Source organism: Macaca nemestrina, chromosome 7 (genome assembly GCF_043159975.1).
Source record: "Macaca nemestrina isolate mMacNem1 chromosome 7, mMacNem.hap1, whole genome shotgun sequence".
NCBI lineage: Eukaryota > Metazoa > Chordata > Mammalia > Primates > Cercopithecidae > Macaca > Macaca nemestrina.
Genome location: NC_092131.1, coordinates 160,427,710 through 160,442,227, shown reverse-complemented (window position 1 = coordinate 160,442,227; position 14,518 = coordinate 160,427,710). Strand labels below are relative to the sequence as shown.

Below are 14,518 nucleotides of genomic sequence, written 5' to 3'. Positions count from 1 at the left end.
CCGGCATGCTCTGCAGCACACCGAGGGGCGCCAGGCGTATCCCGGCGTGCATCGGGGAGCGCCCAAGGGCGATGGTTCCCGGCTCCTGGAGAGGCGCGCGAAGTTAAGCCGGTAGGTGCGAGCTTCCTTAGCTTTGAACCTCTGGTTTCTCGTTTCCTCTTTATGAGTTTAATTCCATAATGGCAGAAAAGGATGGCCCTCTAACTACCCTCCCTCTCCGCGTGCGAACGACTCGGCGCCGCTTCGAGCTCGGTGCCAGGTGATTAGCGGGTAGGGGCGGGCCGGCGACCAGCACGTGACCCGAACTGGCAGCCAATGACTAGCCGGGTGGTCCAGCAGCGCGAGGATTCCGGGACCCGCGAGCGGAACGGCGCGTGGGTCGGTTGCTGTCGGCCCTGGCAGGTACGCGCAGGCGCTTTGCTTGCCACGCGCTACGCCCGTCCCCACGCGCCTGGTGGCGTGTTCTTGGCGCGAGGTGTTAACAGTCTGGGTGTTTTTGTGAGTTGGGGGGAAGGAGAAGGTGGCGGGGAGGGGGCTGAGGCGTCACGTGGACGCCACAGCCAATCTCAGGCCGAGGCGCACCCACAGCTTTCCCCGGCGCCCCGGGGTGCGACGTGTTCAGTGAGGTTCGACCGGGCCCTGACGGCCTGAGCGCTCTTTCGAAGCGCGTGTGCGGCCCGTAAATTCTGGCCGCGGCTTTTCGCGGCGTCCTGCTCCGCGGCGAGCACAGACGACAAGTTCTCAGCAAAATGGCTGCTGGAAAGAGTCGCCAAGCAGGGGGAGCGCTGGGGCCGCGTGAGGGTCACATGACGAGGTTGGCAGCGCGTGCTGCTGGCGCGGGGTAGGGGGAGGGTGGGGGGGGCGTGGCGGGTCACGTGCCTTCGACTGCGCCGGCCTGTGGTTTTCCAGCGTCTTTGCTGCGGTCGGATTGCCTGTTTTTACTCCTCCCACCTCGAAGCGTGGCAAGCGTCGGTGAGAAGCTGTGTGGTGTACTGGGATGAGCCGAGATCTGGGAATTCGGAGGCCTGGGGTGCAGGCCTTTGGCTGGTTTCATCTTGCCACTCTGGGCTTCCATTTCTCATTCAGCTCGGTAGAGGAGATCACCTCTTAAGGCCCCTCATACGGCCTCTGACTTCCTCACTTCAATTTCAATGCAGAAAAAAAAAAATTTAACAAATTCTTAACAATTATAATGAGACAACCGCCCCCCCCCCAAAAAAAAAAAAACCCACAGCCTCTCCCCTCTCAATCTTTACAGTGATGTGGGAAACCTGGTAGAGGTAATTTGTTATAATATTCTGGGCATGTCTCTCCATCTTTATCATTCCCATTTATACTTTATAGGGGCCCACGACCTCATTTGAAAAATACTGTCTTTTAGACATCTAATCCCTATGTATTTTCTGGGAGGAAATCAAAAGGTAACTACTATTGTCATAACTGTGGAGATGGGGAAATATTAGTATTTAAAGGGAAATGCTGATCACCCATAACGCTGACTAGAAGGGCCTAGAAGTCTTCGTTTCCACTTGATGGGCTATCTTTGTAAAATTTTAGAGACCTGGTAGCCTGTGGCATTTTTCTTGGTCTCTGCTCCCAGTTCCAGCTCTTTATTTCACCAAAGAAGGGTCAAGGCGTTGGTGAAGAAAAGTATAAATTGTTTTCCACACCACTGCTTATGTTTTATGATACCTTTTGATTTATCTTAAAAAGAGCCTTTGAAGATTGTGCGAACACATCTGGAAAACATTTATTGAGCAATCATAATAGCTGTCACTTTTGAGTAATTATAATAGTTAACATCTTTCTGGCTTGGTGTTTTAAATACTTTGTACTGTATTTAATTTATTTAGTTCTCATAACAAACCTGCGAGGTAAGTACTGTTATTTCCATTTTACCACTGAGGAAAATAGCAACAGAGAGATATGGCTGGCAGTTTTACATGATTCCAACCAGATTTCCTTTTGAAAACTTGACAAAATGGTTTTAAAATTCATTTGAAAAAGTAAACCTAGAAAGTAAGAAACTTTTTGGAAGAGAAGAATGGGAAAAGGACTTGTACTAGAGAATATACAAATAAAGCTTTGATAATCAAAATGTAAGTAGCAACCCTGGAACACAAGAGTGGTGAAACAGAATAATCTAGAAATATATAAGATTATTTAGTGTTACAAAGGTGGTATTTCATATCAGTAGGGAAGGGGTTCCAAAATTTATGTTGGAACAATCAACTGTTTGGAGAAAGAATGGGATTTTTACCTTAAAATTTAAATAAAATTGCCGGGCGTTGTGGTTCACGCTTGTAATCCCAGCACTTTGGAAGGCTGAGGCGGGCGGATCACCTGAGGTCGGGAGTTCCAGACCAGCCTGACCAACATGGAGAAACCCCGTCTCGACTAAAAATACAAAATTAGCCAGGCATGGTGGCGCATGCCTGTAATCATAGCTACTTGGGATGCTTGAACCCGGGAGGTGGAGGTTGCAGTGACCAGAGATTGCGCCATTGCACTCCAGCCTGGGCAACAAGAGTGAAACTCTGTCTCCAAAAAAAAAAAAAAAAAATCTAGGTGAATTTTATATATATATGTGTGTGTGTGTGTGCGTGTGTGTGTGTGTATATATATATATATATATATATATTTTTTTTTTTTTTTTTTTTTTTTTTTTGAGAGGGAGTTTTGGGCTTGTCCCCAGGCTGGAGTGCAGTGATGCTCACTGCAACCTCTGCCTCCTGGGTTCAAGCAATTCTGCCTCAGACTTCTGAGTAGCTGGGATTACAGGTGTCCGCCGCTACACCTGGCTAATTTTTGTAATTTTAGTTGAGATGGGATTTCGCCATGTTGGCCATGCTGGTCTGGAATTCCTGACGTCAAGTGATCCTCCAGCCCCATAGAGATGGGGTCTCACTATGTTATCCAGGCTGGTCTTGAATTCCTGGGTTTGAGCAATCCTCCCACCTGGGCCTCCCAAAGTGCTAGGATTATAGACATGAGCCACCGAGCCTAGCCAAATTAAATTTTTTTTTTTTTTTTTTTTGAGAGTCTCACTCTGTGGGCCCAGGCTGGAGTGCAATGGCATGGTCTCGGCTCACTGCAACCTCCGCTTCCTGGGTTCAAGCAGTTCTCCTGCCTCAACCTCCCAAGTAGCTGGGATTATAGGTGTAGGCCACAACACCCAGCTAATTTTTGTATTTTTTTAAAAATTTTATTTTTTGAGACGGAGTCTCGCCGTGTTGCTCAGGCTGGAGTACAGTGGCGCGATCTCGGCTCACTGCAACCTACGCCTCCCAGGTTCAAGTGATTCTTCTGCCTCAGCCTCCCAAGTAGCTGGGACTACCGGCAGACTATGCCTGCCACCATACCTAGTTAATTTTTGTATTTTTAGTAGAGACGGGGTTTCACTATATTGGCCAGGCTGGTCTCAAACACCTGACCTCATGATCCGCCTGCCTCGGCCTCCCAAAGTGCTGGGATTACAGGCGTGAGCCACCACACCCGCCCAATAATTTTTGTATTTTTAGTAGAGACGGGGTTTCACCATGTTGGCCCGCTGGTCTCGAACTCCTCACCTCAGGTTTTCCTCCCATCTCGGCCTCCTAAAGTGCTGGGATTACAGAAGTGAGCCATTGCTCCTGGCCCAAATTAAATATTAAAATATAAAATGTAAAATCAGAAAATTACTGCTTTAAAAAACTGGGAAAACAGTTTTCCAATCTTGAAATAGGATGAGGCCAGGCACGTGGCTCATGTCTATAATCCCAGCACTATGGGAGGCCCAGGTGAGAGGATTGCTCAAACCCAGGAATTCAAGACCAGCCTGGGTAACGTAGTGAGACCCCATCTCTACAAAAAAATTGCAAAATTAGCTTGGTGTGGTGGCACGTCCCTGTTGTCACAGCTACTCAGGAGGCTGAATTGGGAGGATCACTTGACCTCAGGAGGTCGAGGCTGCAGTGAGATGTGACGTGTCACTGCACTCCACACTGGGCAACAGAGTGAGACCCAGGCTCAACAAAAGAGAAAAGAGCTGTTCTACTAAGCATGACTGCCAAGGCGAATCCATAAAAACAAAGATTGATGCAGTTATTACAAAAAACATCTGTCTAGTTGGCAGAAACACGGTAAAGTTAAAAGACAAATTTATTTATTTAGTATTCATTTATATTTACTGAGTGTTTACTATGTGCCAGCCAATGTTTTTAGGTTTAGGAGATCCAGTAATCAGCAAAGCCTGGCAAATTGTGGGGGAAAAAAAAAAAAATTGAACAAGACTAATGCAGGAGGATTCCTTGAAGCCAAGAGTTTGAGAACAGCCCAGGCAACATAGTGAGGCTCCATCAATAAAAATAATAAATAAAAATAAGTTAGCAGGGAGTGGTGGTGCTATCTATGCTTTCAGTCCCAGCTATTCAGGAGGCTGAGGAGGGAAGATCCCATGAGCCCAGGAATTTGAGGCTGTGGTGAGATATAGTGCCACTGTACTCCAGCTTAGGTGACCCTGTTTCTAAAATTTAAAAAAAAAACATAATAATATGGGATTGGTTAAATAAATATGGTGCCTTTAGGCCTGATGCAGTGGCATGCACCTGTAATCCCAGCACTTTGGGAGGCCAAGGTGGGCAGATCACTTGAGACCAGGAGTTTGAGACCATCCTGGCCAACACGGCAGAACCCCTACCAAAAATACAAAAATTAGCTTGGTGTGGTGGCACATGCTGTAGTCCTAGCTACTCAGGAGGCTGAGGCAGGAGAATCACTTGAACCCAGAAGGTCAACGCTACAGTGAGCCATGATTGTGCCACTACACTCCAGCCTGGGCAACAGAGTGTCTGTCCCAAAAAATAAATAAATAAAAATAAAAATAAATAAATATGGCACCTTTATAGAGGGGAGTACTTTGTACCTGGTAAACATGATATAGATCTCTATTAATGACTTGGAAAGCCTGTAATAAGTGAACAAAGCAGGTTACAAAATTATGTGATCACATTTTTGTAGAAATATACCTGTATATATCCCTTTATAGTACTTCTTCCTTATCCATGGTTTCAGTTTCAGTTGTCTGCTGTCAACCGTGGTCTGAAAATGTTTTGAGAGACCACATTTATATAACTTATATTACAGTATATTGTTATATTTTATAGTTATTAATCTCTCACTGTACCTAATTTATAAATTAAACTCTATTATAGGTAAGTATGTTAGTATAGGAAAAAACACTGTATAGGGTTCAATACTTTCCTAGGCTTTAGACATAAAGTGGGGGGTCTTGGGATGTATCCTGTGGGGATAAGAGGAGAATTACTGTACCTGGAAGTCTAAAAAGATGAATATCAAGCGTAAGCTAATGGTGACTTTTTTTGAGCAGTAGGATTTTGGATGAATTAGATTAGAAAAAACTATTTTCCTCTTTTTTTTTTTTTTTTTTTTGACAAGTGGTCTTTCCACGTTGCACAGGCAGGTCTCAGACTATTGGACACAAGGGATCTTCTTGCCTTAGCCTCCCAAGTAGCTGCGACTGCACCTGCACACTTGACTCTAAAAAAACTTTTTTTTTGAGACGGAGTTTCACTCTTGTTGCCCAGGCTGGAGTGCAATGGCGCTATCTCAGCTCACTGCAACCTCCACCTCCCAGGTTCAAGTGATTCTCCTGCCTCAGCCTCCCGAGTAGCTAGAATTACAGGCATGCGCCACCATGCCCGGCTAATTTTTGTATTTTTAGTAGAGACAGGGTTTCTCCATGTTGGTCAGGCTTGTCTCGAACTCCTGACCTCAGGTGATCCACCTGCCTCGGCTTCCTAAAGTGCTGGGATTACAGGCGTGAGCTGCTGTGCCCAGCCTAAAAAAACTATTTTTTAAAAGTTTTAGATTTATAGAAAAATTACAGACTACACAGAGAATTTTCATACACCTAGCTTCCCTTCCAGCTTTTCCCATTATTAAAATCTTACGTTAGTATGGTATATTTACTATAATTAAATTATTTTATTTTAGTTTTTGAGATGGAGTCTCTGTCACCCAGGCTGGAGTGCAGTGGCACTGTCTCTGCTTTCTGCAGCCTCTGCCTCCTGTGTTCAAGTGATCCTCCCACTTCAGCCTCCCCAGTAGCTGGAATTACAGGTGATACTCGTGTCCCAGTCACCCAAGTAGCTGGGATTACAGGCATGCGCCACCACGCCCAGCTAATTTTTTTGTAATTTTGGTAGAGATGGAGTTTCATCATGTTTCCCAGGTTGGTCTCCTGAGCTCAAGCAATCCACTCTCCTTGGCCTCCCAAATTGCTGGGATTACAGGTGTGAACCACCACACCCAGCCTATTATAATTAAGGAACCAATAATGATACGTTATTATTAACGAAAGTCCATAATTTGTTCAGATTTCCTTTTTATCTAATGTCCTTTTTCTGTTCCAGTATTCCATCCAAGATAACACAGTACTTTTTGTAGTCATATTTCCTTAGGATCCTCTTGGTTATGATAGTTTCTCATGCTTTCCTTGTTTTTGATGACCTTGACACTTGTGAAGAATACCAGTTAGGTTTTTTGTAGCATGTTACTCAATTGGGATTTGATATTTTTTTCGTCATTAGACTGGGATTAGAGTACTTAGTATCAACATGATTGTCACTATTGATGTGACCTTGATCACTTGGCTGTCAGTTTGGTTGTTAAATGTTTGCTTTTCTATACCTAATATTAAAAAAATTTGTTACTTGCAATATAAAAGTAAATATTTGTTGATATTCTGCACATGTCTACCAGTAGCATTTATAATAAGTAATACATTGACAAGCCTAATAATACAGAAAAATGATAATGGATGTTATAATCAAGGAAAAATAATGATGAAGTTGCCTGAAGGGCTAATTGTAGAAAGGAATTAAGGGCATTAGTACCATATAGCTTATTTTAACAGTCTTTAAGCTGTTTTAGGACTCTGTTCTAAGAAGAACATTCTGGTAATCAAGAATTGGATCTAAATTCAAAGGTAGGAAAGGAATTATTCAATTATTCATAATAGGATGAAAATACAAGTAGGATAGTTTAGATCAATTAGGTAAAATCTTACAATTCAACAACAAATAATTAATGAGCCCTACTGCGTGCCAGGTGCTAAGGATTGAGCAGTGAACAGGACAAAGTCCATACCCTATTGAAGTTATATTTTGGTAGACTATGAGCTAATAAAGAAAGATTATTTCAGGGCCAGGCATGGTGGCTCATGCCTGTAATCCCAGCACTTTGGGAGACCGAGGCAGTTGGATCACCTGAGGTCAGGAGTTTGAGACCAGCTTGGCCAACATGGTGAAACCCCATCTCTACTAAAAATGCAAAAAATTAGCTGGGCATGGTGGTGTGCGCCTGTAGTCCTAGCTATTTGGGAGGCTGAGGCACGAGAATCACTTGAACCCAGGAGGCGGAAGTTGCAGTGAGCTGAGATCATGCCACTGCACACCAGCCTGGGTGACAGAGCAAGACTCTGTATCCAAGAAAAAAAAAAGTGCTATGAAGAAAACAGAGAGTGGTGGTGGTGGGTTTGGTGGTTCTTTTAGATGGGTTGCCAGGCAAGGCTTCTCTGAAGTAACATTTGAAAATAACACAACCTGAATGATAAAGAGTAAGACACACCAAAACGTGGAGAATTGGAAGTAGTGCAAAGACTTTGTGTCAAAAATCAGTTTGGGAATTTTCAAGGAATTGCAAGAAGGCTAGTGTGCCAGAGTTGGGAGAGTGCTGGGGTATGAAGTGGTGGTGGTGGTGGTGCATGGTGGTAGGAAACGAGATTGAGAATTGGCGAGGCTCAGATTGTGTGGAGCCTTGTAGACCATAAGGTTTTTGGATTTTATTCTAACTGATGGTATTCATTGGACAGTTTTGTGCAGAAAAATGATACCTAATTTATGTTTTGAAAACATTGCTTTGCTGCAGAGGCAATTAAGAAGCCGTTGGAGGCCGGGCGCGGTGGCTCAAGCCTGTAATCCCAGCACTTTGGGAGGCTGAGGTGGGCGGATCACAAGGTCAGGAGATCGAGACCACAGTGAAACCCCGTCTCTACTAAAAATACAAAAAATTAGCCGGGCGCGGTGGCGGGCGCCTGTAGTCCCAGCTACTCAGGAGGCTGAGGCAGGAGAATGGCGTGAACCCGGGAGGCGGAGCTTGCAGTGAGCCGAGATCGCGCCACTGCACTCCAGCCTGGGCAACAGCGTGAGACTCCGTCTCAAAAAAAAAAAAAGAAGCCGTTGGAGGCCAGGTGTGGTGGCTCACACCTGTAATCCCAGCACTTTGGGAGGCCAAGGAATGTGGATCTCGAGGTCAGGAGATTGAGACCATCCTGGCTAACATGGTGAAACCCTGTCTCTACTAAAAATACAAAAAAAAAAAAAAAAAAAAAAAAAAATTAGCCGGGCATGGTGGTGGGCACCTGTAGTCCCAGCTACTTGGGAGGCTGAGGCAGGAGAGTGACATGAGCCCGGGAGGCTGAGCTTGCAGGGAGCTGAGATTGTGCCACTGCACTCCAGCCTGGGTGACTGAGCAAGACTCCATCTCAAAAAAAAAAAAAAAAAAAAAAAAAGCCGTTGGAGTGGTGTGAGGTACAGTAGCTTGGACTAGTGAGGTAGATAGAGATAGAGGCAGTGAGAAGTGATTGAATTCAGGGCCTGTTTTCAAGGTAGAACCAACAGGATTTGCTGATAGATTAGCTGTGGGAGGTGAGTGAAAGAGAGTAATCAAAGATGATTACAAGGCTTTTAGCTGGAGCGACTGGTGCCATTTACAGAGATGGGAAACAGGAAGGAGCTAGTTTGAATGAAGTGTTAAGATGTTTGGAGCTTGAGATGCCTGCTAGATATCCAGGAATAGCCATTGAGTAGGCAGTTGACTATTAAATTCTAGAGCCTAGGGTCAAGATCAGGGTTGTGAATATACCTTTGGGATGTCATCGATATGTTGATGGTGTTTAAACACATAGAACTGCCAACCTCGGCAACATAGTGAGACCTTGTCTCTAGAAAGAAAAACAAAAATTAGCTGGGTGTGGTGTGGTGTGCTTGTGGCCCCAGCTACTTGGGAAGCTGATGTGGGAGGATTACTTCGGCCTGGGTGGTTGAGGCTACAGTGAGCCATGATCATGCCACTGCACTCTAGCCTGGGTGACAGATGGAGATCCTGTCTCAAACAAAAACAAAAACAAAAACAAACTGAAAACAAAAACATGTAACTGGTTAGGTCAGCTAGGGAGTAAAGAAGAGGGCCAATGCCTGAGCCCTGAGACTACTGACATCATGGAGGGGAATAGATTGTAATATATACTTAAATTTCTTTTGTGTTGGTATTGGGACCAAATTGAGCAGCACGTAAATAATATAACACTGAATAATGCCTTTGAGATGATTATAATGTTACTAGGCTCTTCCTGTTACTTGAATCCTCATGTTTTTGTCACTTTCCTGCCCGAAGATTTCTACTTTCTCTCCATTGTTTGAGGACATAACCCCCCAGACTTCTTAGCTTAGCAGAGCCTTCATTGTCTGACTACTCTATATCATCTCGCTCCTTTTTATCTTTTCTCCTCTTTATCACACCTACCGTGCCCCATGTGCTTGGCTCCTCTATAACCCCTTGTTGGCCTGGAATACTCTTTTCTCCTCCTACTGCTCTGCCTCAAACTCAGTCTTCAATGTCCACCTTAAATTTGCTATGTAATTTTCCCCAATTTCAGTGGATAAAATTGACCCCTTCACTGAATGGTACATCCTCAGTACTGTTGCTTATACTTCAATTTATAGCAAAATACAAAATCAGTTGGTATTTTGGGTTTTAAAAAAATTCATTTGTTTCCCCAGTGCTTGGCATGTGGTAGATACTTAATCATAATGCATCGAAAAAGTTTAAAAGTTTTACTTTGGCCAAAGAGTAAGTAATTAAAAACTAGATCTTACAATACACGATCATATGGATCATTAGCTGAGATTTTTAGGATCTTTTTATTATGTCAAGTTGTTGGTTTTAATGATATTCATTGTGGCATAATTTAGCCAGTACAAAGTTTAGTGAAATGTCAGTTAGGAATCTTAGTTCAGAGACATATTAGGAATGTTTTATTCTCTAGGGCTGAATAATGCTTATTCTTTGGAGGCAGACTATTATAATAGATTTTTCCTTCACTTGCCCACTTTTCCACCCACCTTCTCAGTAGTTGGGAATTCTATTTTAACAGTACACGTGTACTTTGAGCTCTTTGCTGGAGACGGAACCTAATGTAATAAATCCAGTAGAATCAGCAGTACTCACCCCAGGAATGTCCTTTAAATTGTTGGACAGAAGGAGGCTTACTGGTGTGAATTGTAGGTGTGAAGATTTTTCAGCCTGTGAGTCCAAAGTAGGGTTGATTATTTTGTCATTCGATCATAAGCATGTATTGAGTACCTGCCATATATGGATATTGTATGAGGTGCAGTGTGGGGGACACACAAAAGAAATAAAATAAAAGGCATGGTTCTCTGCACATGAAGCCCTGACAATTTAGTTGAGGAACTGAAACATAGGAAGGAATTTAATCTTAACAAGCAATATATCAATAATTGCAAAGTACTGTAGTATAAATCAGGGACTGCATTTCTTAAGCCCATAATTATATTCTCCGAGTTATATACAGTCTTATATCAATTTTTAACATTTTAATTTGACTTGAAGTTCTGCATTTTCTCTTATCCTTTAACATTTCTGGTTTCAATAAGATATTGATTTAGCTCTTTGTTTGATACGATAAAAGCCATATATAGGCCGGGCGCGGTGGCTCAAGCCTGTAATCCCAGCACTTTGGGAGGCCGAGATGGGTGGATCACGAGGTCAGGAGATCGAGACCATCCTGGCGAACACAGTGAAACCCCGTCTCTACTAAAAAATACAAAAAACTAGCCGGGCGAGATGGCGGGCGCCTGTAGTCCCAGCTACTCGGGAGGCTGAGGCAGGAGAATGGCGTAAACCCCGGAGGCGGAGCTTGCAGTGAGCTGAGATCCGGCCACTGCACTCCAGCCCGGGTGACAGAGTGAGACTCCGTCTCAAAAAAAAAAAAAAAAAAAAAAAAAAAAAAAAAAAAAAAGCCATATATAAGAAGACTTCTCTGCCACAATGTTGCATCCAAGCATTTTATTCTTTCATGTCTGTAAAGAAAGTACATAGGGCCGGGCGCGGTGGCTCACGCCTGTAATCCCAGCACTTTGGGAGGCCGAGGCGGGCGGATCACAAGGTCAGGAGATCGAGACCACGGTGAAACCCCGTCTCTACTAAAAATACAAAAAATTAGCCAGGCGCGGTGGCGGGCGCCTGTAGTCCCAGATACTCAGGAGGCTGAGGCAGGAGAATGGCGTAAACCCAGGAGGCGGAGCTTACAGTGAGCCGAGATCGCGCCACTGCACTCCAGCCTGGGCGACAGAGCGAGACTCCGTCTCAAAAAAAAAAAAAAAAAAAAAAAAAGAAAGTACATAGGCCCACACCTGTAATCCCAGCACTTTGGGAGGCCAAGGAAGGAGGATTGCTTGAGTCCAGGAGTTCGAGACCAACCTGGGCAACGCAGCGAGACCCTGTCTCTATGAAAATATAAAAATGAAAAATAAAAAATACGTAATTTGAAATGGTGGAATGTCATTTATCCTTTACAAATATGACAGAGGCACACTTTCATTTTTTTGCTATGTGTAGGTTCCTCCTCCGCATACTTTGTGTTTCCACTTAAAGGGGTGGAGGGGGAGAAAGAACCTGGAGAACAAATTTTGTGTGTGTATCTGAATGTGAGTTTAAAAGTATGTATTTTCATTAAAGGCAACCAACTGAACAGAAAAGAAGTACGTATTTTCATATTTGAATTATAAAAGTGGTTTTTTTTTGAGAAGATAAATACATAAGCATAAATAATAATTTCTTTTTTTTTTTTTGAGACGGAGTCTTGCTCAGTTACTCAGGCTGGAGTGCAGTGGCACAGTCTCGGTTAACTGCAAACTCTGCCTCCCAGGTTCACGCCATTCTCCTGCCTCAGCCTCCCGAGTCGCTGGGACTACAGGTGCCTGCCACCACGCCCGGCTAATTTTTTTGTATTTTTAGTAGAGACTGGGTTTCACCATATTAGCCAGGCTGGTCTCGATCTCCTGACCTTGTGATCCGCCTGCCTCGGCCTCCCAAAGTGCTGGGATTACAGGCGTGAGCCACTGTGCCCAGCCAGAATAATTCTGATAAGCCAACTATTACTGTTAGTGTGTTGATATGTTTCTAGGTTTCTTTTTTTTTAAATGGCAAGTGTTGCTTTTTAACTCAGATACCTTTAGAAAAAAGATAATTGTCTTTACATAGGTTTATCTGATCAAGTTACTGTCAATAAAATTCTGTAGTGGCTTTGCATAGTAAATGGAATCAAGTTGAGACAAGTTCAGATTCCTTACTTAGCTTGACACATAAAGCCCTCTACCTCATAGTTTATCTCATGCCATATGTCTCCCTCATACACAACTTGTTTTATCCATATTACATGTGTGTACTACTTTCAGTCCTCTAGATGAGGGGTTGGCAAACGTTTTCTGTAAAGGACTAGATAGTAAATATTTTAATTTATGGGCCTTAGCATTTCTTTTAAGTACTACGCAATTCTGTTGTGGTAGTAAACTGCAGGACCAGCCCAGAGAGTGTCTACTCTGTTGATAACAGAATGTCAGGTTACTTTGTAGATATAAAATAGCCAAGATTGCAAGTCATGTAGCCTGGGCATGCACAATAGGAAAAGCTTTGATCTCTAACAGCACCCAGAACCAACATCCCTCCTCCCCTCTCTCAGCAGAACCAAGAAGTCTGGGACATGACCAGAACTTGAATACTGGAACGTTTTCAGGAGCAACGGGTCCATTGGCCATAAAGATCCAGGGCTAAAATTCGCCTCAACATACCTTACTGAAATGGTTAAGTTTGAAGCCCCCCATCAGACCTTGGCAAGCCAACATTTCCAGACCTTTTCCCTTGCCCTCCAACCTCTTAAAACTTGTCCCAGACTCCAAATCAGGGAGACAGATTTGAGCTGGGCCTCCTGTTTCCGCACTAGTCTGCCTTGCAATAAAGCGTTTCTTTTCTCAAAAGGTGGTGCCTCCTACCTATAGGAGATCTCCTTCCTGTAGGAGATAGGAAAAAAAAAAAAAGGCTGGTGCTGTAGTATTGGCTTCAATGCATACCGGGCAGCGAGCCCATTTGCTAGATAACAGCACTAAAGCAGCCATAGACAATAATAAACAAATGAAATGGCTGTGTTTCAGGGAAACTTTATATATAGACACTGAAATTTGAATTTCATGTAATTTTTTTTTTTTTTTTTGAGATGGAGTCTCGCTCTGTTGCCCAGGCTGGAGTGCAGTGGTACAATCTTTGGCTCACTGCAACCTCCGCCTCCCAGGTTCAAGTGATTTTCCTAGCTCAGCCTCCCGAGTAGCTGGGACTACAGGCGTGCGCCACCATACTTGGCTAATTTTTTTTTGTATTTTTAGTAGAGAGCAGGTTTCACTATGTTGGCCAGGCTGGTGTCAAACTCCTGACCGCAGGTGATCCATCCACTTCTGCGTCCCAAAGTGCTGGGATTACAGGTGTGAGCCACTACACCTGGCCTTTCATATAATTTTTACATGTCATAAAATTTTATGACCTGGATTTTTTTTCAACCATTAAAATATGTAAAAAAATCATTCTTAGCTTGTGGGGCATATGAAGACAAATGGCAGAGCATGGCCTTTGGGGCTATAGTTTATGGATTCCTGCTCACTTCTGGGTGCCTCTGTCCTTGCTGAGTACACTCTTTTCCCTCTGCCACACTTTGTTTTCCTAGTATGGCTAACTTACTCAAACCTCATCTCAATATTACAGTCTCAAGGTATTCAGAATTTGTTTTAGATTCTCTTTTTCTGGTGATGGAAGTGCTCTGTTTAGATCTCTCTCTTATTTGAGACAGGGTCTTGTTCTGTTGCCCATGCTGGAGTGCAGTGGTGTGTGCACAGCTCACTGCAAACTTGACTTCCCAGCCCAGGCCCAAGCCATCCTCCTGCTTCACCCTCCCAAGTAGCTGGGATTTTGTGCCACCCACCACCCCTGGCTAATTTTTTTGTGTGTTTTGTTTTTTTGAGACGGAGTTTTGCTCTTGTTGCCCAGGCTGGAATGCAATGGCACAATCTCGGCTCACTGCAGCCTCTGCCTCCTGGGCTCAAGGGATTCTCCTGCCTCAACCTCCTGAGTAGCTGGGATTATAGGCAGGCGCCACCATGCCTGGCTAATTTTGTATTTTTAGTATAGATGGAGTTTCTCCATGTTGGTCAGGCTGGTCTCCCAACTCCCGACCTTAGGTAATCTGCCTGTCTCGGCCTCCCAAAGTGCTGGGATTACAGGAGTGAGTCACTGCACCTGGCCCCACCCCTGGCTAATTTTGAAAAATATATTTATGTTTTATTTTTATTATACTTTTAAATTTCTTTTTTTTTTTTTTTTGAGACGGAGT

General features: G+C 43.8%; 1 protein-coding gene across 3 annotated transcripts in view; it reads left to right on the top strand.

The window, feature by feature from the left end:
- Nucleotides 1–22: 22 nt before the first annotated feature.
- LOC105491898 (MAX dimerization protein MGA) overlaps nucleotides 23–14,518 on the top strand; it is a 171,570-nt gene continuing 157,074 nt past the window's right edge. Inside the window, exon 1 of one of the 3 annotated variants that reach the window (XM_011758623.3) lies at nucleotides 23–111. The gene's annotated coding sequence lies outside the window, so the exon portion shown is untranslated. Of the gene's footprint in view, nucleotides 112–279; nucleotides 403–14,518 lie in introns of those variants that run through there. The other 2 variants (XM_011758672.2, XM_011758629.3) reach the window with 2 other exon arrangements.